Consider the following 22,744-nt stretch of genomic DNA (forward strand, 5'->3'; position numbering starts at 1 on the left):
GCTGGACACCCAACCAACTGAGCCACCCAGGCGCCCCAGTAAAGTTTTAACCAATAAAAGAATCAACGTAACAGGAAAATTCGATCAAATTAGAAATCAGTAACAAAAGGAAAGCTAGAAAACGGGTGCAGTTTTGGAAACTAAAATCATAATATTAAACAACCCTTGGGAAAAAGGACAAATAATGATAAACTGATGAAACAATTGGAATGGATTTACAAAATTATCAGGACAGAATTTATGTAATGTGGCTAAGGCAGTATTCAGTGGAAAGTGTATAGCTTTAAAAACACTTACCACAGCAAAAACTGAAGTCGAATGATCTGGTTGTTTAACAACAACAAAAAAAAAAGAATTAACAACGTACAATGTTAAACCCAAATAAGAAATAAAACTCAAATTATGACAATAAGTTAACATTTATAGCATTTATTGCCCCAGGCATTGTTATTGATGCTTAATTCGCTTGATCCACAGTAATAAAGATAAATGCAGGGATCAATGAAATTGAGTAAAAGTAATACAGAATATTAAATCAAAAATTAAAATAATTAAATTACTTAAAAATATTAAAACAAATAAGATCAATTTTTGCATTGAGTTTCATCAAATTACCAAGGAACAGATAATTCCCACCATACTGAATTATTTCCAGAAAACAGAAAGACATGCCCAATTCATTTTTTCCTCAGTTCTATTAAATAGTTGACAAACATCACTGTATAGGTTTAAAGTGTAGAGCATGATGGTTTTGTTTAAACCCAATTCGTTTTATGAGACTAGAAAACCCATTCTTCCAAACACAAAGATATGAGAAAGAAAATTATAGACCCTTTTCACTTGCAAATATAAGTGACTAAATGCAAATGAGATATTAATTAAATCCTACAATGTAACAATGTATCATGATTAAGTAGGGTTTATCTCAGGAATCCAAGTATGGTTTATAACAGAGATTTACTACACCAAATAGATTAAAGGAGAAAAATCACATGTTAACGGAATAGATGCAGAAAGTGCATTTGATAGTATCTAGTTCCTATTTGTGATTGAAAAAAAACATCTGGACAACTAGAAATAAAAGGAAAATTACTTAACTTGATTAAAATCCACTACAAACATTATGTAATGCCATTTAATGAGGGTCACCACTCCCACCATTACTCTTCATCATGGTATTAGAGGTCCCGACCAAAGCAACAAGATAAAAAAAAATGGGACATATCAAATCAGGCTGGTTGAGATTATGCTACACTTCATAAAACCTAAACGTTTTAATTGCTTAAAAACCACAAGAGAGGACGCCTGGGTGGCTCAGTCAGTTAAGCCTCTGCCTTCAGCGCAGGTCATGACTGGAGGGCAGGTGGTGGGAGGTCCTGGGATCAAGTCCTTGAAGCATCAGGCTTCTTGCTCAGTGGGGAGCCTGCTTCTCCCTCTCCCTCTGCTCCTCCCCTCTGTTCGGTGCTCGCTCTCCCTGTCTCTTTCTCTGACAAATAAAATCTTAAAAAACCGCAAGAGGTTCTTTTTTTTTTTTTGTCATTTTTAAATTAAGTATACTTTAGGCACAGATCTTTAAAATATATAAACAAAAGTGTCTTCATGACATCAAGAGGTAACTCCAGATCAGGACGACACCCGTGGGAGGGCACCACCCCATTCCAGCAGTGTGTAGGGCTGGGGGTGGGGGGTGCTGCCCAGTCCAGTCTGCTGAGAGCCACCTTGGGGAGGCAAACAGGGCCAGCAGGACCCGGGGGCCCTCCCCTCTGATGCCCAGCCTGCAGCTCAGTGTGGAGTGCGACCCCACCATTCATTTGGTCTCACCTGCCTGGAGTGGACCCCCAGCCCCTGCTACTTTCTCTCACCTGGAGGCGCTTGGGTCCCCACCCCATCTCCCTGTTAGTGGTCCCTGCCTCTCCTGCCCAGCCTGGGCTCTGGGCAAGGCCGGGAGAGGATGTGGGAAGTCCACCCAACAGGACAGCCATCACAGGCTGCCTGGGACCCTGGGGAGGAGGCTGGAGCCGGCCGGCGGACACATGCAAGGAGGGACAGAGAGGGGTCTTCACAACTGTAGGGCCAAGGCAAGAACAGAGACGGGACAGAACAAAGGGGACAAATGAAAGCCATGACTGGGAATGTGGGGGGGGGGGCAAACATGTCCTCAGACCCCCCCTTTTTTAAAAGATTTTATTTATTTATGCGTGTGAGAGATAGTGCGCCCACGCCCGGCCCACCAGCTCCATTGCATTTCAAGGGCTGCTGACTTTACTTTTGGACCTCTGGGACCAAGTACAGGCCCCCCAGCTTGTTCTACAAGGTGCTGCGACGTGACTCCCAGAGTGGAGCCAAGCCCACCCTCACTCCACCGGCTCAGAAACAAAAGGGGTCAGTAGTTCCCCGCGCGTCGAAGCTCGGCTCTCTGTCTCAATAGCGGCTGGCCCGCGGGGCCCCTGGCTCTGCAGGTGCGGCAGAGGGCCCCGCGTGAGGATGAAGATGGTGAAGCTGATGGCCACGGCGATCTGGCCCTTGAAGCAGTTCCTGAGCGGTGCGCGGCGCCCTCCTCCCGCTCGCTGGCAGGCGACGGAGGCGGGTGACCCCGGCTGTCTGCGGGGCCGCCGCACCACCCCGGGCCGGTACTAGGCCGAGCGCCGGCTGAGACCCGCGCAGATCGCGCCGACCCTGCGCGCAGAGGGCCGGGCTGGGGGCAGGCTCTTGAGCGTCTCCAGCGGGAGGAAGCTCAGCCCGGCGTCGGCGCTGACCCCCAGCACGGTGGGTGGGCGGGAATCCGTGGTAGAGGGTCTTCCGGCCCCCTTCTCGGGAGATGCGGCTGAAGACGGGAAAGGTGCTGCTGTACATTTCCTTTGGGGTCACGGCCATCCCGGCTCTGACGGTCGGCGGCGGGTAGATCCGTGAAGCCGCAGTGTCTGCAGCCGGGGCGCCGGCGAGGAGGCGGGCTCCCCGTGCGCGCTCCGCTGGGGGGCGGTGTAGGGCACCCCGAGCCCCCGCGCCCCAGGCTGAGGAAGCCCTCGTGGCGGTAGGTGAAGTAGGGGAGCCCGAAGGCCTTCTTGGCAGATCTCTTTGAAGACACTAGAAGGCGGATTTGGGGTCGGTCCGGGGGGCCTACCGCCGATTTGGCAAGAGCACGGGCGGCGATTTCCCTTAGACCTCATCTCCAGACGGGAGGGGGCTGAGAGCTTGCCTGTGGTCGCTCTGGGACGGGAAGGGTGAGGGCAGGACGGCATGGGCATCCTCGCGGCCAATGCGTCGCGCCCTCCCTCACACTGTGACGCAGGCCTGGCGAGCTCTGGGCGGCAGGCAGGGGACGCGGTCCGCCTGGGATGCGTGGCCTTTGCCGCCGCCTGCAGCCACCACTAACCCGCCCCCAACAAGACTTTCTTGCTTGCTCTTACTCAATGTTCCTTCTGGCTTGGCAGAGAGGTTGGGCTCATTAGCGCTCAGAGAGGCAGGCTGAGGGAAGAGCCATCATCTCGAACACTGCCAGTCATTAGGTCTAAGGGAAAATGACAGCTTGGGCAGGCCTGGCATCCACAGTTAAATGCTGTGGTTCCAAAGTGGTACGTGGCACTTGGCTCAAAACTCAAGTGGCCAGAAAAAGCCGCATGGCCCCACCCGCGGACAGGAGAGGCAGGAAGTGAAATCCTAATATGGACCCCGAAAGAGGAAGCTATGGAAATGTTGGTGGACATTTCTAAGGACTACCACAGAACCATATTAATAGGAAAAGGAGACAAGACACAAAACTGCCCTTCTTTGTGGATTTATGAGTTTTTTCATAAGCCAACAAGAAATAAACAAATTATTATAACTAATAAGATCTTGTAGCTGGGTTGCTGAGACATGAGTTTACAAAAACAAACAGAGGTACTGAATCACCTATCATGGGTATCTGATAAGGTAGATACTTTCTCTTCCAAACACTCGATTCACTTGGCTTCTCTAAAATTGTAGCCCCTTAGATTTATACCACCTTCACTGGCTGCTCATCTTAACCTTTTTTCATTTCCTCTGCATCTTCGTGCCTTCTTAATGTTGTAATATGCCAACATCAGTCTTTGGACCTTTTTCTCCTACTCTCTCTTCCTTGGTGATTTCTTCTGGTCTTTTAAGTCGGTATGGTAATGTTACTCATTTATATGTCTTGGATCTTGCCTCTAAAGTCCAGATTCACATATACAACTGCCTATTCAAATCTCTGTGTCCGATGACATCTAAATGGGACCTTTTTGATCCCTTTATATAATGGCATCTAAATGGTTAAGGGAGTTTTCTTCCCTTAATTTGTTCTTCAGGCAGTCTTCCCCATTTAGTAGATGACAACTCCATCCTTCAAGTCCTTCAAAACAAAAACCTTGAAATCATCACTGACTCTTCTCTCTCTTCAATACTCCACTGCCCAGTTGTCTACAAGTCAAGAATGTGACTCCTCTTATCTCCTCCATTGCTGCTAATTAGTCCTGATCACCATCATCTCTTGCTGAGCCTCCTGAAATTGTCCCTGATGGGACTTCTTTTTCTACTCTTGCCCACCTGCAGCCTACTTTCAACACAGTATCCTAAGTAAGCCTAATATCTGGATCATTCATGGTATTCGCACAGTGGGTTCCCATCGCAGTCAGAGACAGTACAAGGCCGCGTGTTAGAGCCCAGGCTCCAGAATCAGACTGATTGGATTTGTCACTCTCTAGTTGTATGACCATAGGCAAGTTACTTAAGCTATTTGTGCTGTGGTTTCTTTATCGGTAAGGTGGGGAATCATAGTAGTAAGTGTATCACAGGGTTGTTGAGAGGATTAGGTAAATTAATATGTGTAATGCCCTTGGAACAGTGCCTGGTGCACAGTAGTGCAATATAGGCGCCAGCTGTTGTTTTAGTAAATGCTGAAGTTCTTCCGGTGACCTTGAAGGCTCTACATGACCTACCTACCCTCAGATGAGCTCTTTGGTAGTCAGGAACTTTAGTCTGTTTTCCCAGCACGTAAAATAATGTCTCGGTTATAGCAGGTGCTCAATAAGTATTTGTTTTAATTAATGGGTACTAGAATACATGATTTCAAAAGAGACAATGAACTATAAAGAGGAACTCAGAATCTACTCCCTATTAAATGATACAAATTACACCACAAATCATGGGGAAAGGAAGGATTCTTTAGTTGATATTGTTGAAGAAATTTACTTTTTTTGTGAGAAAAATTTAAATCTACACCAATTAGAAAGCTAAACTTTAAAAGTGTGACTTTTTAGACAGAACACTAATGTACATGTCCTAAAAGACAAATGGGGGTTGAGTAAAGTTAGCAGAACGAAGAAAATAATAAACATTAAAGCAGATATAAATGAAATAGAGAATAGGAAAACAGTAGGAAAAAAAATCAACAAAATCAAGAGTTGTTTCTACGAAAAGAAAACTGACATTGAGGAACCTTGGGACAGGGGAGCCAAGGAAGGGAGTGATATTTTCTATTAAACTGAGCAAAATAGAACCCGGGTTATTATAATTTGAACAGTAAAAGAAATACGGCTTTACTTTGTATTCAAACCAATGAGGGGGACATACTTGTTACTAATCTTGTGAATCATTGTATATAAGTAGGATCGTAGTATACCAGCTAATTTAGAACTCATTGTTTTTCCTTTAACAATATGTTGCAGACATGTTTCCATGAAGTAAATGTATAAATGTAAAAAAAAAAATTGGGGGACACCTGGGTGGCTCAGTTAAGCATCCAACTCTTGATTTCAACTCAGGTCATGACCTCAGGGTTGTGGGATCAAGCCACACATTGGCCTCTATGCTGGACGTGGTGCCTGCTTAAGATTCTCTCTCTCTCTCTCCCTCTCCCTCGGCCCCTTGCCACTCACACTCTCTCTCTTTCTCTAAAATAAATAAATAAATAAATAAATAAATAAATAAATAAATAAATAAAAAATAAATGTTTTTAAGATCTCAAAAAAAGAGTGGGTTGGACAATTGGATAATGGCTACAACAAAATTAAAGATTTTTGGCTGTAAAGGACAGTGAAGGTAACAAAACAACTTACAAATTTGGAACCGGGAACTGTATTTGCGACATTAAACGCCGAGGGATTATTATCTCGGACATAATAGAAATGTCTGTTGATCTGCAATTAAAACAACACGAAGTAGAAAATAATGAACAGGCGTGAATTGGCAATTCGCAAACAGGGGAACCTAATTGCTTTTAAGTATCAGAGATTCTTATGCTTGCTAATAATCAGAGAAATGTAAATTAAAACAGTAATGATATAATCCTTTATACTCTTCAGATTGGTAATACAAGACTGATATAATCCTTTATACTTCTGAGATTGATAATTAGGAAAATAGCAAACACTTGTGATGGGAATGGAATGGGAATTCTCATTTTCTGCTGGAGAAGGTATAAACTGGCAGAAACATGGAGGAGAGAAATCTGGCAGTACGAACGGCATTATATATGTGTATCCCCTAACACTCCCACAACCCTGTTCTTGCTCGTAGACTCCTCTTCCGCATGTCTAAGGATCCCTGTTTGCATCACTCCTGGTGGTAGTGAGAAACTGGAGGAAACCTTTGCTGGAGAAAGAGTAAGTAAAATAAGACAGGTGCACACAAGGACCTATTATTTAGCATTAAGAAGCAATAATCAGGGTGCTGCCTACAGCAACTATGTACATCTTGAAAGTGGTATTATTGAGTGGAAAATAATAAAGAGAGAGAACCCGATTTATGGGTCAATATGATTTATGTCAAGTAAAACTGTATTTTCAGGAAGCAGGAGTGAGAAAGGAGGTCAGCTCATAGTCAAACTACTAATTCTTGTTCTGCGCCTGCTCATTTCCAATGTGGGTGCCTCAGCCTCCAGGGCTGGGCTTCAAGGGCAAGATCTGATGAGTTGATGATGGCCGAGGGCTCCGAGACTGTGGAGAAGACACTTGTCCTTTAATGTAACTGACACACCTGGAAAGAGGGATTGGGCACCCCCAGAGTCCCTTGGCATGGAGTTCCTTCAGAAATGCACACAGATTTGCAGGAGATCGTGTTTAGGGCCAAAAAGGACGCTGAAAGCATAGAAGAAAAATACCTACTTACACCTACGTAACTGAAAGGGGCAACAATCTGAAATCTTTATGAAGAGCGGTTTCTAAAACCATGACTGCGGTGTGTTGGTTTTTCCACATCAGACATTAACCACAGCCTTTGGCCTTTGTCATTCTTGAAATACAGTGCTATTGCTCACGCTCTTACTACGCATTGGGTAACACAAGCTCTTAGCCCTATCTTCTGCCCAGATTTCAGTACAACCAGTGTAAACTGTTCACCAATTGCCCAGTATACTTGTCAGAACACGTCTTTGCCAGTATGATCTGTGATTTGTTGGCCTTGGGTTACAAATTTTAAATCTCTAGTATTCTAGGTAAGTCCCAAATTATAAGCCAATTTCACTTCAAAATGTATTTCGTGACCTTATTGTTTGGAAATGAGGATGTCTTTTCCTGGGAAAAGAATGGTATATGTGGTCTAACCCACTTTCCTGGGCACTGAGTTCATAGCCAAATGTTGGAAAGCCTGACATTTCTTCTTAGCAGCGTTTCTGCTACAGTTACAGGTTTTCTTAACACACGCAGCACACGGGAAAATAGGCTCTTCTTTAAGCTAAAGAAATATTGGGGAGGGGGCCCCTGGGTGGCTCAGTCGGTTAAGCAGCTGACTCTTCAGCCCAGGTCTTGATCTCAGGGTTATGAGTTCAAGCCCTCCATTGGAGACTACTAAGGTCAAAACAAAAAACAAAAACTGTAGATCCAACCTTCCCTTCACTTGGTGTGGCTTGTATAATTTGAGATTCTCCCGAGTAGATGGTCAGGCTGTGGACTTTTGCTCTGATGAACATAAAAGAGGAAGTCAAACCACAGTGTCTGAAAGGAGAGAGCAAGTCAGATCCTGAAACGGGCTCCATGAGCATCCAGGCTCTCATTTGTTCATTCATTCATGCAAAGTGGCAAAAATACTGAATGGGGGTCTGCTCTGGCCCTCCAGGCCCTTCTCTAACTACAGGGGAGCTACAGCGGGGGAACAAAACAGATGGAAGTGTGTTCCTACATCAGCAAAGTGTGTAAAACCTGCTAGCTGGCAGTAAGTCATAAAGAGAGAAGGCAGTCAGGAAAGGGGCTTAGGGAACTTTCTGAGGTGGGATGACATGAAGAAGGTCCGCTCTGTTGCACACAGAGGTGACATGTCTGGGATGGTGGAGGAATGTCAGGAGGGCCACAGGGGCCTGAGTGGAGTGTGTGAAGGACAACCTGAAGTGAAATAACGAGAAATGAGAAATGAGGTTTATTTGATTTCGAACTGCCCCTCCCACACACTATGGGTAGTGAAAGGACACCACAGCCCCCCCCTCTCGTCACCCTCTCCAAGGGTTAGAGCCTTTGCACCAAGACTCAGATGGTCTAGGTTCATATTTCCCACATCCCCTGATCAGGCACCGTATTAGTCGTACCCAGGACTTCTCCAGCTTTCTTCCTCAAGTATCCTATATCCCTCAGTCGTTTTTTTTTTTTTTCCTCTCTCTCCTTCTTAGATAATATTTCTTGCTTCCATGATGATGGGAATGGCTATGTGTTAAGATGAAACCAATCTAATTTAGTTCTCACTAAGGTGCTTGTCAATAGGAATAAATCTTTAATTGATGTGGCATCAAGTCCTGGAAGGAATGGAGTTCTGGAACTGTTGCCTTCCCCTGAGCCTTGGCTCTGGGGTCAGGGTCCTTAGCTTGTTGTTCACCACATTTTCCCTTTGCTGACTCTAGAATCCAGAGGTTCGGGAGCTTCAGGACCTCTGGTGGTTTTTTGTTTTTGTTTTTTGCGGTGATGGAACACAGTTGGTGGCGGGAAGGGCTGAATAGGGCAGGCTTTGCACAGAACCCTCATTTGTCAGCTGGCATTGGCGGTTTGCTATCTCCAGGGCTCGCCAAAGCTGAAGACACCCCCTCCGTGATCTCAGGAGCCCGGCATGGACTTCTGAAAGAAAACTTCACAGAATGCCCTGGGCCTTTGCTGTTACGGCCAGTGAGTCAGACGCACGGGGTGGGGGAAGCAGCTGGGGTCAAAAGCAGAAGACAGGAAAAATGAGTCCACGAAACAGCAGGCCAAGATTTCCAGAGGAGCTGCTACTGTGGCCCACGGCTTTGAAGTGAAAGAAAGAAAGCAGACAAGAGTGCACAGCTCAAAGAGAGTGAGAGGTGAGAGAAGAAACATTCTCAGGAGCCTCGGGAGCCCCAAAATAGGTTTTCATTCAGTATGACCCAAACCTAGATTTAGAGTCTGTTGGATCAGCCACATGCACATGCCTCTCTCTCTCTCTCTCTCTCTCTCTCTCTCATCCATCCATATATCTATCAGTTCCATCTGTCAATTACCCATCTATCTCCTTACCTACCCACGAAAAGGAAAAGTCAACCCGCCTTGTCTGGAAGGAGAAGAAGTAGGCGGAATCTTGAAGTCTGTCCCTTTGTCCTCCAGACTATAACTAAGAGATAAGAGATTCATTCGTTTTTGTCAACAAGTACACAGACACACACATACAAGAATATTGTCACTTTCCGTTAGACTAGCAGACACACACACACGTTCACTAAGACCTGAGGCCACTTCCGAGAGCCAGTGGAAAGTTAAGAGTTTTAACTAATTTGGCTTTAAACTCAAGGCTTCAAATACAGGTTAAGTGGAGGGCTTGGGGGGCAGTGCAGAAGAGCTCGGATTGGAGCTGTGAACCCCGGGAGTTAGGGCAGCATTCCGGAATGGAGACTTTTCACAGCCTCATCTGCCAGGGGTTGCTGTGAGTTGTTAAGCAGGGAAAGAGCTAGGTGTTCACAATCTAAGGCCGTTTGGGGAAAATATAGGTAGTGTATGGAGACTTTCAATAATAAGATATGATGTTGAAAGATCATGAAAAAATGTGCTGAATTGCAGTTTTCATCATTCTCGAGGACTATATTGCACAAAGCACTTCATTTTTTTTTAAAGATTTTATTTATTTGACAGAGAGAGAACGAGAGAGCCCAGAGGGAGAGAGAGAAGTAGGCTCGCCACTGAGCAGGGAGCCCGATGTGGGGCTCCATCCCAGGACCCTGGGATCATGACCTGAGCTGAAGGCAGACGCTTAACTGACTGAGCCACCCCAGTGTCCCTCACAAAGTGCTTTAAATTGAAGTGATTCTCAATAATTTATAACAGATTGGAGGTAAGAAACTTGGTTTAATTGATTTCCACTATACTTTCCCCCCCAAGATACTTCTCATTTAAAATTTCACCTTTTCAACTATGTTCCTGGACTTAACCTAAAAACGTGATACGAGCTTCCCTGTTAGGTGGTAAGTGGCAAAGACACAGGTGCACAGGCTGGAAAGAGGGTGACACTTGTACGCTGTGGCCAAAGAGGCAGTGTGACTTTCAACCCGAGACACCTCTGCAAAGCAACCACATGCGAACTAAGCCTGTAACTTGGGGGGCAATGAACATGTTCAGAATGTGGGTATGTGTGCTCACTGCTTGTTTCAGCAAAGTCCTGTGAGGAGGATGGACGGAGGCTAGCCGAGGGTAAGCGGAGAAGGAGGCTCCTTCCTGCAGCTTCAACTGAATGCCAGAGAGGTAGGTTATTGGAGGTACAGTAGCATTCTGCACCCCAAATGGGCAGGTGGTTCTAAAGAAGCTACTTAGCAAGACCGCGGCACCAAACGTTTCCCACAGACCTCCTGTTGAAATCCCTGGTCTGTCGCAGAACTCGGATCTGGGATGCCATCTTCTCTATCATGCCTCATTTTTCACATGGACTTTGCGTCTTCACCTGGAAAGCTGAGGGGTGAGAGAAGAGGCAGGTCTCTAAGACCAGGGAATCAAAGCTCAGGACTTGTCGCTAAGCCTAATCCTAATACAGGTGTGAAGGTACAGGTAGCTGTGAGACTGGGGCATCCCTCCACTTTGGAGGTTCAGGGGATCTTCTGACTCTCCCCCCTTTTTCCATGCTTCACTTCTTGATGAGCTGATTTTTAACAGAAACTTGAAGGCCAAGTTAGGCATTAACCAAGGGAGAAGTAGGAAGAAGACTTTCCTAGCAAAGGACACATTGCAAAGTCTGGCATACCTGAGAACAGGGAGGACCTCCAGGTTTACTCAGGTTATAACCCCGGCCATGAAATAATGGTCCCTCTTCTGGAGACGGGGAATGGAGTGGCCCAGAATCTTGACATATTCAGATCTGAGTTTGAATATTGGAGTGCCTTTCATTTGTTATATGACCATTGGCCAAGGTAATATATTCTCTTGCAACTTCCACGTCATCGTCTGTAAAATGGAAGAAATTTGCCCATGGGAAATTGCATGAGGTGTCCAGAATGTTGCTGCATACACAGTAGCATTGATATCCTGGTGACATCACCAATCCCTACACATCTGCACAGACAAATGCATCTTTACTGCTTTACAAATCCTTTCTTTCTGGCTAATTCCAGCTCCTTCCTTCCCTTCTGTGAACTCTTGAATTTCATTCTTGTTGTTGAAGAATTGAGTTTTTCTTCCTCCTTTCTCTTATCTTTGAAATTGACTAACAGCATTGTGCCCCTAAGAAAAGCTTACCATCAACCCCAGCGTACCTACAAAGTTACTGGACACAGAATTGGTTATTGATGATCATAAACTGTAAGAGCTAAAAGGGCTTCAGAAAGTATGGCAATTGAACCACAATCAGTGCTGACCTTCATGATGTCCAGTAGCTTACAATCACAGAGCACCTGGAACATGGGCCAGCGATATATTTACTAAATGCAATCCCACCGAAACTATTTTGGCGCAATCGTGTACACACACCTGCTAAATGCTGCAGACATTTAAGGGTTTTGGGGGGAGACTGAAGAACGTTTCCACCTGTTGTGTCACATGGCACACTCAGGTAGCAATGGTCCATTCAGGTAATACCTTCTTGGGCCGTTCTGCTTACCGGGTTTTCCCCTCTGCGAATGAAAACCCTGACCGCCGTGATCAGGTGGGTTAGGTCATTTGAGGTCCATTTCCTCAATAATACCCCACGGGGGCGGGGGTTACTTGGTACGTTTTGAAGATAGCAAGGATTAGTTGAGAACAACTGAAACTATACTTAGAAGCTATAGTTACTAAATAAATTCATGAAAGACAGTGCGTACTCCATCAAAGTTGAGGGACTGAGTGTCAGTACGGTATACTTTCTGGGTTAGAGCAAGGCTTTCTCCCTAGCACCTGGTCGCAGATGTGGCTAAGGGAGTTGTTCTATGCTACTTCGTGCCTTGGCCCTCTGATGTCACCTGTTTCTGCATCACTCCCTAGTTCGGGGTGAGGTTTTAGATCCAGTGTCGCTGGGTTTGGATTCTGACCTGTTTCTTACTGAAATATTGTTTTGAGTAAGTTTCTCTATCATTTCTGAATTGCCATCTCTTCTGCTAGAAGTGGCGTAACAAGTCTGCCTCATGCGATGACCGTGGACTTAGGACCAATAAATACAAACCTGTGGCAACGTGTGAGCCACAGAGATTGCTTACTAGAAGACCTAATAATTACTAATTAATAATTACTAATAAGTAATACTTTTGTTTATTTTCTGTGTTCCCCCCCACACACCCCATGACAGATTGGTGACATCCTGCAGAATATATGCCTTGCCGTGGCTTCAGTTTCCAGTTATGCACCACGGAGTCCTCGTGACCCCCATTTCTCCATCTGAATTCTTGTGTCCCTGTAATTTCTTATATATTAGCTACACTGAAGGAAGACCAGCATTTCTTCCCAATGTGTTCCTTATTGCACCCAGACAATGATTTTTCTCTGTGCTTTTTGATGGTGGTTGTGTAGGTGGAGATTTTAGAGAACACTCGGCTTAGGAAAGGAGAAAAAACTCAAGCCCTCGTGCTATATCAAAACTTCCCCTCCCATTAATCAAAAACTGACAATGTTTTATTTCTGTGTCGCATTGCTTTTTATACCTGCCGGCTGAACCACCTGGGATTCTGTTTGTGGTTTAAACATTTCATTTTCCTATAAGTATGAGATATAGGGAAGCAGCCACAACAAAAACAGTAAGTTACACTCAATGAACACGGTACTGAGCCAGCATGCTGTGCAGCCCTCACAAAGTATAATCTCCAGGGGTCAATTCCCATGAAAAGTGCCTGTTTGATTCCTGACTGGGCCTTTAAATATCAATGGCTCTCTTTTCCAAGATAGCAAATTTAAACCCTCCCAAGATTTTCATAGTTTATTCTGAAGGACTCTGCTCATATATAATTTTTATAGACCAATGAAGGCTTTTAGGTAAAATACTCTGTTACTTTCAATTCCATTTATTAAATAAATATGTATTGAAACCCTACTAAATTTGGAAGGACTAACCCAAGTCCTGTAGGGACTGCAAAGATTTCTTGCTTACCAACAACTTATGTGATTTCCGCTCTACATAAAGTATGACCTGCTTTACATATAAATAGGGGCTTCTTTTAATTACGGCACATCTAAATCACAGTCATAGCTCTTTTTTATTATGTGGCATGCATTTTCCAGCATGAATAAAATAGTTCATAAGTCAAAGTAAAAGGAAATATTCAATTATGCAAACATTGCTTTTCCAGAGAGACAAGTGATTCAATTTAACTTCAGTTCATGGATTATTGAGCACCTACTATGTGCTGGACACTTCAGTAGTATCTGGGATATGAATAAAACAGGAGCCTTTCCAGGTACTCGAAATCTATTAAAATACAAGTCACAATAAAACATGGCACACACAGCAACAAGGTGTATTTAAGGTAAGAAAACCCATAAGAAAAGCGTTGGGGGGTGATCTCTTGGTTTCCTGCTCCAACTCCCCCAAACAACTCCGTTCCTCTTAGCGTTCTCAGCACATGATGCCAAAAGTGTAGGCAACACCCATGAATTGGCCCTTTCCTTGACCTCCCACATTCAGTCCATCCGCTGGTCCGACGAAACCCTTCGCCTAAATTGCATCTTAAGCCTCCAGTTCACCTCCATCCCCACTCTTTCCTCCCAAATTCAGACCGCCATCCACTTTCCCCAGGTCCTCTTCAGCCACTGGTTGCACTGGTCTCCCCACTTCCGTTCTTACTACGCTGCAGTGCATTCTCTGCACAGCTGTAAGTGGGGTTTTAAAAAATACAGAGCAAATCATGTTCTGTCTGAAGCCCTTCAGGAGCTTCCTGTTATGCTTCAAATGAAACCCAGCCCCCCGACTAAGACCTACAAGACCCAACATGATCTGTCCCACGCCTTCCGCATCTCTTCCCCTTTCCTCTGGGCTCCACACAGAGCTGTGAAATGTACGACAGTGCACCATCCTAGGGGCTGTAAGTTACACTAACACAGCCCTGTGTATCTCAACCTTTCTCCTGTTTCTACATTTGTCTAGCTTGTTCTCACCTCAGACTTGCTGCGTTGAACTCCCTCTCCCCAGGTATGCCAGGGGATGGCTCCTTATTTTCTTGCAAACCTGAGCTCAGGAGTCCTCTCCTCACCCTCTAGCAACTCACTCCTTATTTCCTTCTTCACAGCACTTGCCAATATCCGAAATTGTCCTGGCCTCTCTTTTGTTTGTCTTTTCCTCCCAGTCGCTCTTCACCCTGGTGCTCCACACACACACATAGACACACACACACACACACACACACACACACACACACACACACAGGTGTAGGCTTTGTAAGATCAAGGACCTCTTCTGTCTTGTCATACCTATCTAACCCAGCACTTATCGTTAGATGGTTGTTGAATGGATGAATGAATGATTTTATTTTTTCTTAAGTAACCTCTATGCCCAACTTGGGGCTCAAGGTCAAGATCACGAGTTCCGTGCTCTACCAACTGAGCCAGCCAGGCGCCATTTCTTTTTTTCCTCCTCCCCCTCTTCCTCCTCCTCCTCCTCCTCCTCCTTCTTCTTCTTAGTAAATGAATGAATGATTTCAGAAGGAAAAGGACTTTGGAACTAAGTGAGAGCTTATCAGACCAAGATGATGGAGTGAGACTTTAAAACTGTAAGGTATTATTTCTTCCTAAATTGCCTAGTGAGATAGACACTTAAAAATAAGGACCTAGCAATACCATGGTTAATATTCCAGTTGGGAATAACTTCCTGAAAGCGGGCATAGTATGGACTGAAATATGCTTCACTCAAGGCAGCCAGGCTAAGACTGAATACTAACACTTGGAACATGTTTTGATTTTTTAAAACTTGAATATCAGAACCGGTGTCTACATTCAGAAATTATCACATGGATTATGTCTTTCCAATTATACCTTCACTGTCTGGTATTTTTAAAAGTGAAATTGCAATTTAAAATTTAAATACTTTTGTGGGTTTCTTCTGTGTGATTGGGAAGAGAGGTCATGAGAGTTCACTGGCAAATACCGTGGTATATGTGGAACATACGCAATGACAAGATCACAAATCGTTTGCAAGAGTCTCGGAAATAAAAGCTTGTTATCGTCACTAAAGCTTTTAACATAGGGGGCCTTGAGCTAACAGTGACAAGAATCTGGGGGGAAAAATACCCTACCTTTACTAAATTGTCTGGGGGCCATTTCTGTCCTTAATTAAATTTTTCAAGTTTTCTTATGATTTATGCAGCTCCTGGATAAATCAGCTTCCATCTTCTCATTGTCTTTACGGGGAGTTTACCATTTTCCCACAAATCATTAGTATTTGTCAGGTAATTATGGAAGCTGGCCTCTTCCAAGCCAACTGTGTTGACCACACTTCTTAGAAACCAAAAAATTAGAATGTGGGCAACTTAATGAAGAGGAGGTTTTTTTTTTTTTTCTAAATTAGCATTTACATTTTCCCAAGAAATTTGTAAGCATAATAAATGTCTGATGTCAATGGCATAGACATTCTTATCATCTGAAGGCTAATTATTCTGTTTTCTTATTTCTAGTAGATAGTTACTGCTAACTTTTTTTTTGGCTTCTGAAAGTTTGGGTTTGTCTCTGTTTACCCTCCATCCATAGAGCTCATCTGTTTTCAGAATTGTACATCCCTCCTGTTCCAATGATCTCCTGATTTCTAGGCTGGACTTCTGACCCAGGCACCAGGCCCATGGCTTTAAACAAACACAGGACATTTCATGCAAATTTCCACCACCAAATAAAATTCAACAAACCCCAACTTCACCAAGATTCTTCTGCTCTCCTTTCATGTCTGTCTTTCACTCCTTCACCTCCCACATTCCCTGGCCTGTATTCCCCTCCATCATTCGCTCATCCCTTCCATTCAGACTACAGCACAGGCTTATACATTATCTCTTGGATTCATTTCTTCCAGTTCCATTGGATACACAATTGTATAGATGTCATCACACCTAAATCAAATCAACAATGTTCTCATCTGCCTCCCTGCCTCTTAGTTCTTTGTCCTTGATATCCAGATACATTTTCAAAAATAATATTTGCAGCATTAACATGACCAGAAGGGGAACCAAGAGCTCCTCACTTACCAGGAAAAGACAAGCTTCATGTTATCTGTCAAAACAATTCCCAGTAACTTATCTTAGCACTTAACACCCCACCTTCCTTTTTTTTTTTTTTTTTTTGGTAAGCTTGCGTTCTAGATAACCCTGTCTCTTTGCTGTCTTTGCTCCAACCTTTTTAGATAGTCCTCTGTCATTTCCACCCTGGGTGACCTCCTCTCTTTTCTCATTATTTATCCAAGATGGTTTTTTCTTCAAGGCACTTTTCAAACCTCATCTCCTCAAGCAAGTCTTCCCTGGACACTCGAATCTATCTCCATTTCCTTTAACAACAATATAGTCTCATGTATTGTTTTGTGTGCTAGGTCTTGTCTCCCTCATAAGAACTTAAATTCTGCAGGGCCAGAAGATATTGTTTTCTGCAGCAAGTGCGTCTTTGACAGCGCTAAGCCTTTTTAAACATTTTAGGAAGTATTTGAGGAATCGTATAGCCACAGAGAATCAGCCTACTTGGTAAGCTCCGTGAGGACTGGGGTCATGCCTGCTCTGTTCCCAACTGTGCGTTCAGTAGGTAACACAATGCCTGGCATGGGGTGGGTGTCCAATATACATTTTCTGATTGAAAGAATGAATCCAGAAGAGCTAAGCAAAGTACCAGTAAAAACCCTCCTAGGTCAATTTTTTTAGTGTGTCTTCAACAAGTCAGAGTCACCAAGGGACAGAACGATACCTGAGATAAAATGTCAAATCCAAAGACACATATCCATAGGTTGAAAATTGAAGCTACGGCATACATATGTTAAAAAATTAGCATGGGAGAATGCATTACAACAATCAGAATCCAGGCACCTGTTGACCCCTGAGAAGCTCTGAGATTTTATTTATTTATTTATTTATTAAAAAAGTTTTTTTAGGGGCCCCTGGGTAGCGCAGTCGTTAAGCGTCTGCCTTTGGCTCAGGGCGTGATCCCGGCGTTTCGGGATCGAGTCCCACATCGGGCTCCTCTGCTGGGAGCCTGCTTCTTCCTCTCCCACTCCCCTGCTGTGTTCCCTCTCTCCCTGGCTGTCTCTCTGTCACAAAAATAAATAAAATCTTTAAAAAAAAATTTTTTTTAATTATGTTATGTTAGTCACCATACAGTACATCATTAGTTTTTGATGTAGTGTTCCATGATTCAGTGTTTGCGTATAACACCCAGTGCTCCATGCAATGCATGCCCCCCTTAATACCCTTCACTGGGCTAGCCCATCCCCCCACCCCCTTCCCCTCTGAAACCCTCAGTTTATTTCCCAGAGTCCATAGCCTTTCATGGTTCGCCCCCCCCCCCCGCCGCCAGTTGTTCCCCTGCCTTCAGTTTTCCCTTCCTTCTCCTAATGTCCTCCATGCTATTCCTTATGTTCTGCATATGAGTGAAACCATATGATCATTGTCTTTCTCTGCTCGAGAGTTTTGTAACCTTTGGTCTGGTATGGGGACGAGGTATCATGGCGCAAAAATGTCCAGTTGCTTCAGGCAGTGAGAAAGCCGGGGGGAGGGGAGCTAGTTCACACCCTCAGGAAGCCAGTGGATCTGCCCACAGAGAGACCAGTGCCCTATGTTCTTAATAAAAATGATATTTTAGTGTGTTTTTTTTTTCCATTTGGGTTAGATCCCCATGTTAGGAGCTGTCATTTCATACTCTCTGTTCTACTCTAGCATTCGTTACAACCATAATCAGTGATTTTTTTGTTTGATGCATTTCTTAATATCTGTTACCCTGCAGAACGCAAGCTTCCAATAGGCTTCTTGTGTCCTGCATGTCCGGACTGGAGCCTGAAGCAGACCAGGTGTGTCCAATATATAATTGTTGAATGAATGAGGAAATCGAAGTCTATTGTCAAACGTGTGTGTGTGTGTGTGTGTGTGTGCGCGCGCGCACTCTTGCATATAAGAGACAGAGAGACCTGCAGGATAGAGCTGAAGGCTCTCGGAAGGTCTCAGGAAAACATTCCAACTCATTAAGGAAACAATGGAAAATAAGTGCCAAGAAAAAAAGAGTAAGAGTTGATACTGCAAAATTTAGAGAGAAGAATGTTACAGGGTGAGGCAGTTCTATGAAGGGAAAGGTGCGTCTGCCCGCTGTCTCTTCATTGGTATCTGTGAAACGGGGGGGGGGGGGGGGGGGGAGAACGGCAAGGCCCCTTATGCGAGCATCAGTCGGGAGGCATGGAACCCAGTCCCCGGTTCCGACACAAGAAATTGCTCCCCCTTTTGACAATTTTCCTTTAATTCGTGAACTCATAGGCTACTCTTTCTCAAGGGACTATCATGAAACAAATTTGAGAAAAACAAAAGAGCAGGAGATACAAAACGCAGTGTAACAAAATGGATTGTACATGCTTGAAAACCACTCAAATTCTTGCAAAAAGGAATGAGAAAATCCTCCATTTTTGTCCTATCTTAAATACTGTATTTGCATGTGTGTATATGCAGTATATATCTACGTCTATCTCTCATCCCTAGCTCAGACTGCATCTGTCCATATTTGTCCATATATTTTAATTAATGATATATTTTTTGCATTGATATGTAAATAAGGAAAAAGTGAGGTTTTATAAAACAAAAAGTTGAAATAATTTCCTCCTCCTTCTTCCTTTCTCCCTCTGTCCCTCTCTCTGTTCCTTTCCTCCCTCCCTCCCTTCTTTCTTCCCTTCCTCCTTCTTTCTTTCTTTCTTTCTTTCTTTCTTTCTTTCTTTCTTTCTTTCTTTCTTTCTTTCTTTCATCTTGAAATGACCTTGAAATGATCAAAATAAATACCAGAGTAGTTTTTTCCTGTTACTTTGGAATATCTTCTGAAGTTTTGATGAACTTAAAATTTTGCTTTAGTTACTAAGGGCCACAATGAAGTTTTTAAAGAAACACCAAGGGAAGTTCTGCTGACCTCTATATCTGGCAAGCGTGGGGCATTTTTCTTTAGTCACAGGCTGGGCAACATGAATTTCTGTAGAGGGATTCCTCTGTGACCTAAGTACCCAGTATGATGGCATGATACGTCAGTGTGCTCTTGACCAGCCACCTTGTAAGAGGAAGACTGAGAGAGCAAACCAAATCTTGGGCAGGGATCTTTTCCTGAAATATAGAGTCAGGGACTCGAGATTTCTCTCTTGAAATGAAAATCATTGCAAAAATATTGGAATTAAGGTCTCGATGGTAAAATTGTCTACATCAGTCCAAATCGTTACTCAACCACAGTCCCCAAGTGCAGCTGCACTGTGCTATCAAAAGAACGATGGTTAAAGGTAAAGTTTAGGAGGTGGAATGAAACATGAGCAAAACTCGTGGAAGAAGAGCATTTTCCTTTTAATGGATTCTGTTAGACTTTGTCATTTAACACTGAGATATGTTAATGCCACTTATTGGACATTGAACAGGTGTCGGGAATTTTGCATATGTTACTTAATCTTTGCAGCAGTTCTGTGAGGTACATTTTATTATCTTTATTAATCCTCTCTTGTAGAGGAGCAGACTGGAGCACTGAGGGGTCAAGGAACAGGCTCAAGCCTCGCAGCCACTAAATGGCCAAGCCAGGGCTTAAACCCAGGCAAAAGGATTCCCGAGGCCAGAAGCTGCACAGGGCACCATGGTTGGCTCATCTCTGTAATAGTCGGAACCTGTCCTCAGGACAGGGGCTACCAATGGGCTGATTATATATAATTGGGTGATCTTTTTTATGATCCAGATGGCGGAGTGATGTCTTATTCACTCCTGGTGGAAAACAAGTGCATGTTTTCTCCTGAAGAATCAAGAACCTCAACCTCAATAAAAGCTTTGATACGTGTTGTGGCCTATGTGATAATTTACTTTATTTGCAGTTTACCTGTCACTGACCTATGACGGTAGCATCTGGCTTTGCTTACCGAAAAGCAGGCACTCGTGATTAACTGCCTCTGACTGTTCTCCCAGAGCCGTCTGCGTCTGCTGTGCTTTGCAACTGGAATTTCCGAAGCGATTCCTTCTGACATGAAAATTATGTTCTATAAAAACGAGTTTCGAATCGAAAAAGGAAAATGAGTGAGGTCGTAATAATTTAGCACTCGATTTTCAAAGAAGCAGAGCCCCAAATAATACATGGGCTGTTTAGATAAATCGGATTAGATAAAGTCCCTAAGACAAACAGTATTTTAACAGGCAAAATGACTCTCCTTTTCTGGTTTCTCTAAACGTTTGACATTACTGACCACACCGTCAATGTGTGTGTGAGCCCACAGGAGGGACCTCTCAGAAGTCAGGGAAATCTTCCTGAAGGATCTGTGAAGGACAAGTACTTGTCAAGGCTAGACTATGGAACGGGCGCTGTGTTTTAGGCAGAGGGGGAAGATGAACAAGAGGATAAAGACGTGGGAGGAAACAAGGCTGGAATGCCGGTGGGAGAGCAGAATGGCTGGCCAGGCAGGTAGGAGGCAGATCCGGGAAAGCATTGTGCATTATGTAAGCGAGTCTAATTTTACTCCACCGGCAAGAGGGAGCCATGAAAAGATGCTAAGCAGAGTAGGAGCATGGTTAGTTGCAGGTATTAGAAAGCTCTCTGGAAGCATGGCATTCATTAGATTGGAGAGAATGAAGATGAGAACAAGAGAGAATTAATCAGGAGGCTACTGGAATGACCATTGTAAGAAAGGATTCTGGCTCTAACTGAGGCAGTGGCAATGAGCACAGACTGGGGTGGACGGAAGAGGTCTTTAGGAGTTTGACCCTCTGCATATGGTGACTGATTAGGTGCAAAGTAAGGGAGAAGAGTTAAGGATGACTATTAGATTTCAGACTTGGGCACCAGGAGGATGAGAGAGACTTGTGTATCTGTCTGAACAGGGATGGTGCAAAATATTGGCCAGACAGGACAGGTAGAGGCTGTTTGGTGTTGTGAGGTCTTGGAGAAGCAAAAGGATATGGGGTGCCAGTGGGAGTAGAAACATCACTTCCATGGAGATGGGAGATCAAGGCACAGAGAGGGAAGAGGGTGCAGAGAAGCCTGTGCTGCCACAGTAGATGGGACAACAGTGCTCAGAAGATGAAAGAACTTCTCAGACTTTCTCTAAGAGATGACCGACAGTGTTTTGGCTAAGTGCAAGGATCCAGGTGTTAGGTAAGAGAGTGGTGAGGGGTGGTGAAGGTATGAACCGTTGTGGACAATAGGAAGGAAGGAATGTTGCCTAGAAAGAGGCAGAGAGGTGCCTGGACAGGTTAGTAGCTTTGAAAGGGCCGAAGGAAGCCATAGACTGGTAGTGGGACCATTCTACTCAGTTTGTGATGCATAACTTCACCCTATTGTATTCTACCCGGTTACTGTGTTATAACTCACTATTCTTGAGACCACAGTGGTGGCAGGGACCATGTTTCATTTAACTCAGAGAATCTGCAGTGTCCAGAACAGGGCATGACCTGTATTAAATGCTCAATATACTTTTGTTGACTTGAAATTTGGGCAGCTATAGAGCAATAGACATGAAATACTATTACCAAACAGCACCTTTTTTTTTTTTTCCAAGTGCATTAAATGGCAGTACCTTGGAGAACTCTGAAAGTAGAACAGTCAATATTTTAGGATGGTTCTCCCAGGAGTGACAGTTCTCTGTATGAACAGGTGTATCTGAAAAGACCAATTTGCTGCCAATAGTCACTTTCCTGCTGCAGACTCGGGGTTTAATGATTGAAGGCGAGGCAGAGCACCTGGCATTGTTTACAGGGCTCTTTCTTCACAGTGACAATCTAAAAGTCTGTGCAGAGGTTTCGGGGAGAAAAGTGAAGGGAATTGGAAAAAAAAAAGGATAAAAAGGGATAATGAAGGAGAAGACTGAGCTGAGGACAACTGCCAATTGAAAGTTGTTGATTGACGCAGTGTGTGCTGTAAGGTGAAGAGCACGGAGTGGAATAAAGCAAAACAAAACAAAACCCCCCAAAACCCCACCTAGGTCCTAGTTTCGTCTCAGCCTCCAACGAATTTTATGATCTTCAGTGTGACCTTTGAGCAATTTTCTGAGGCTCAGTTCCTTGCCATCAAAGAGGGATCATGCTTCTTGCATCAGATAACTCTTTTTAAGAAACATTCTGTGAACTGCCCAGCATTTCACAGATGTGGAGTCAAGGCTACAAATAGGAGCTACGATCCCAAGCAAACATGCTTCCTTGGGACATCCGTCTTTGCCTCACTGCTTTCCCTGTGCTCGTGCCCCCACCCGGCTCAGTCTTCTGTTT

At 44.1% G+C, this 22,744-nt stretch overlaps 1 pseudogene; it reads right to left on the bottom strand.

Annotated features, from left to right (window-relative positions):
- Window positions 1-2,633: 2,633 nt before the first annotated feature.
- On the bottom strand, window positions 2,634-10,827 carry LOC123775843 (mitochondrial coenzyme A transporter SLC25A42-like; annotated as a pseudogene).
- Window positions 10,828-22,744: the final 11,917 nt, after the last annotated feature.

The sequence above is a fragment of the Ursus americanus genome, chromosome 8 (genome assembly GCF_024610735.1).
Source record: "Ursus americanus isolate L20-20 chromosome 8, mUrsAme1.1.p, whole genome shotgun sequence".
In the NCBI taxonomy this organism is placed as follows: Eukaryota; Metazoa; Chordata; class Mammalia; order Carnivora; family Ursidae; genus Ursus; species Ursus americanus.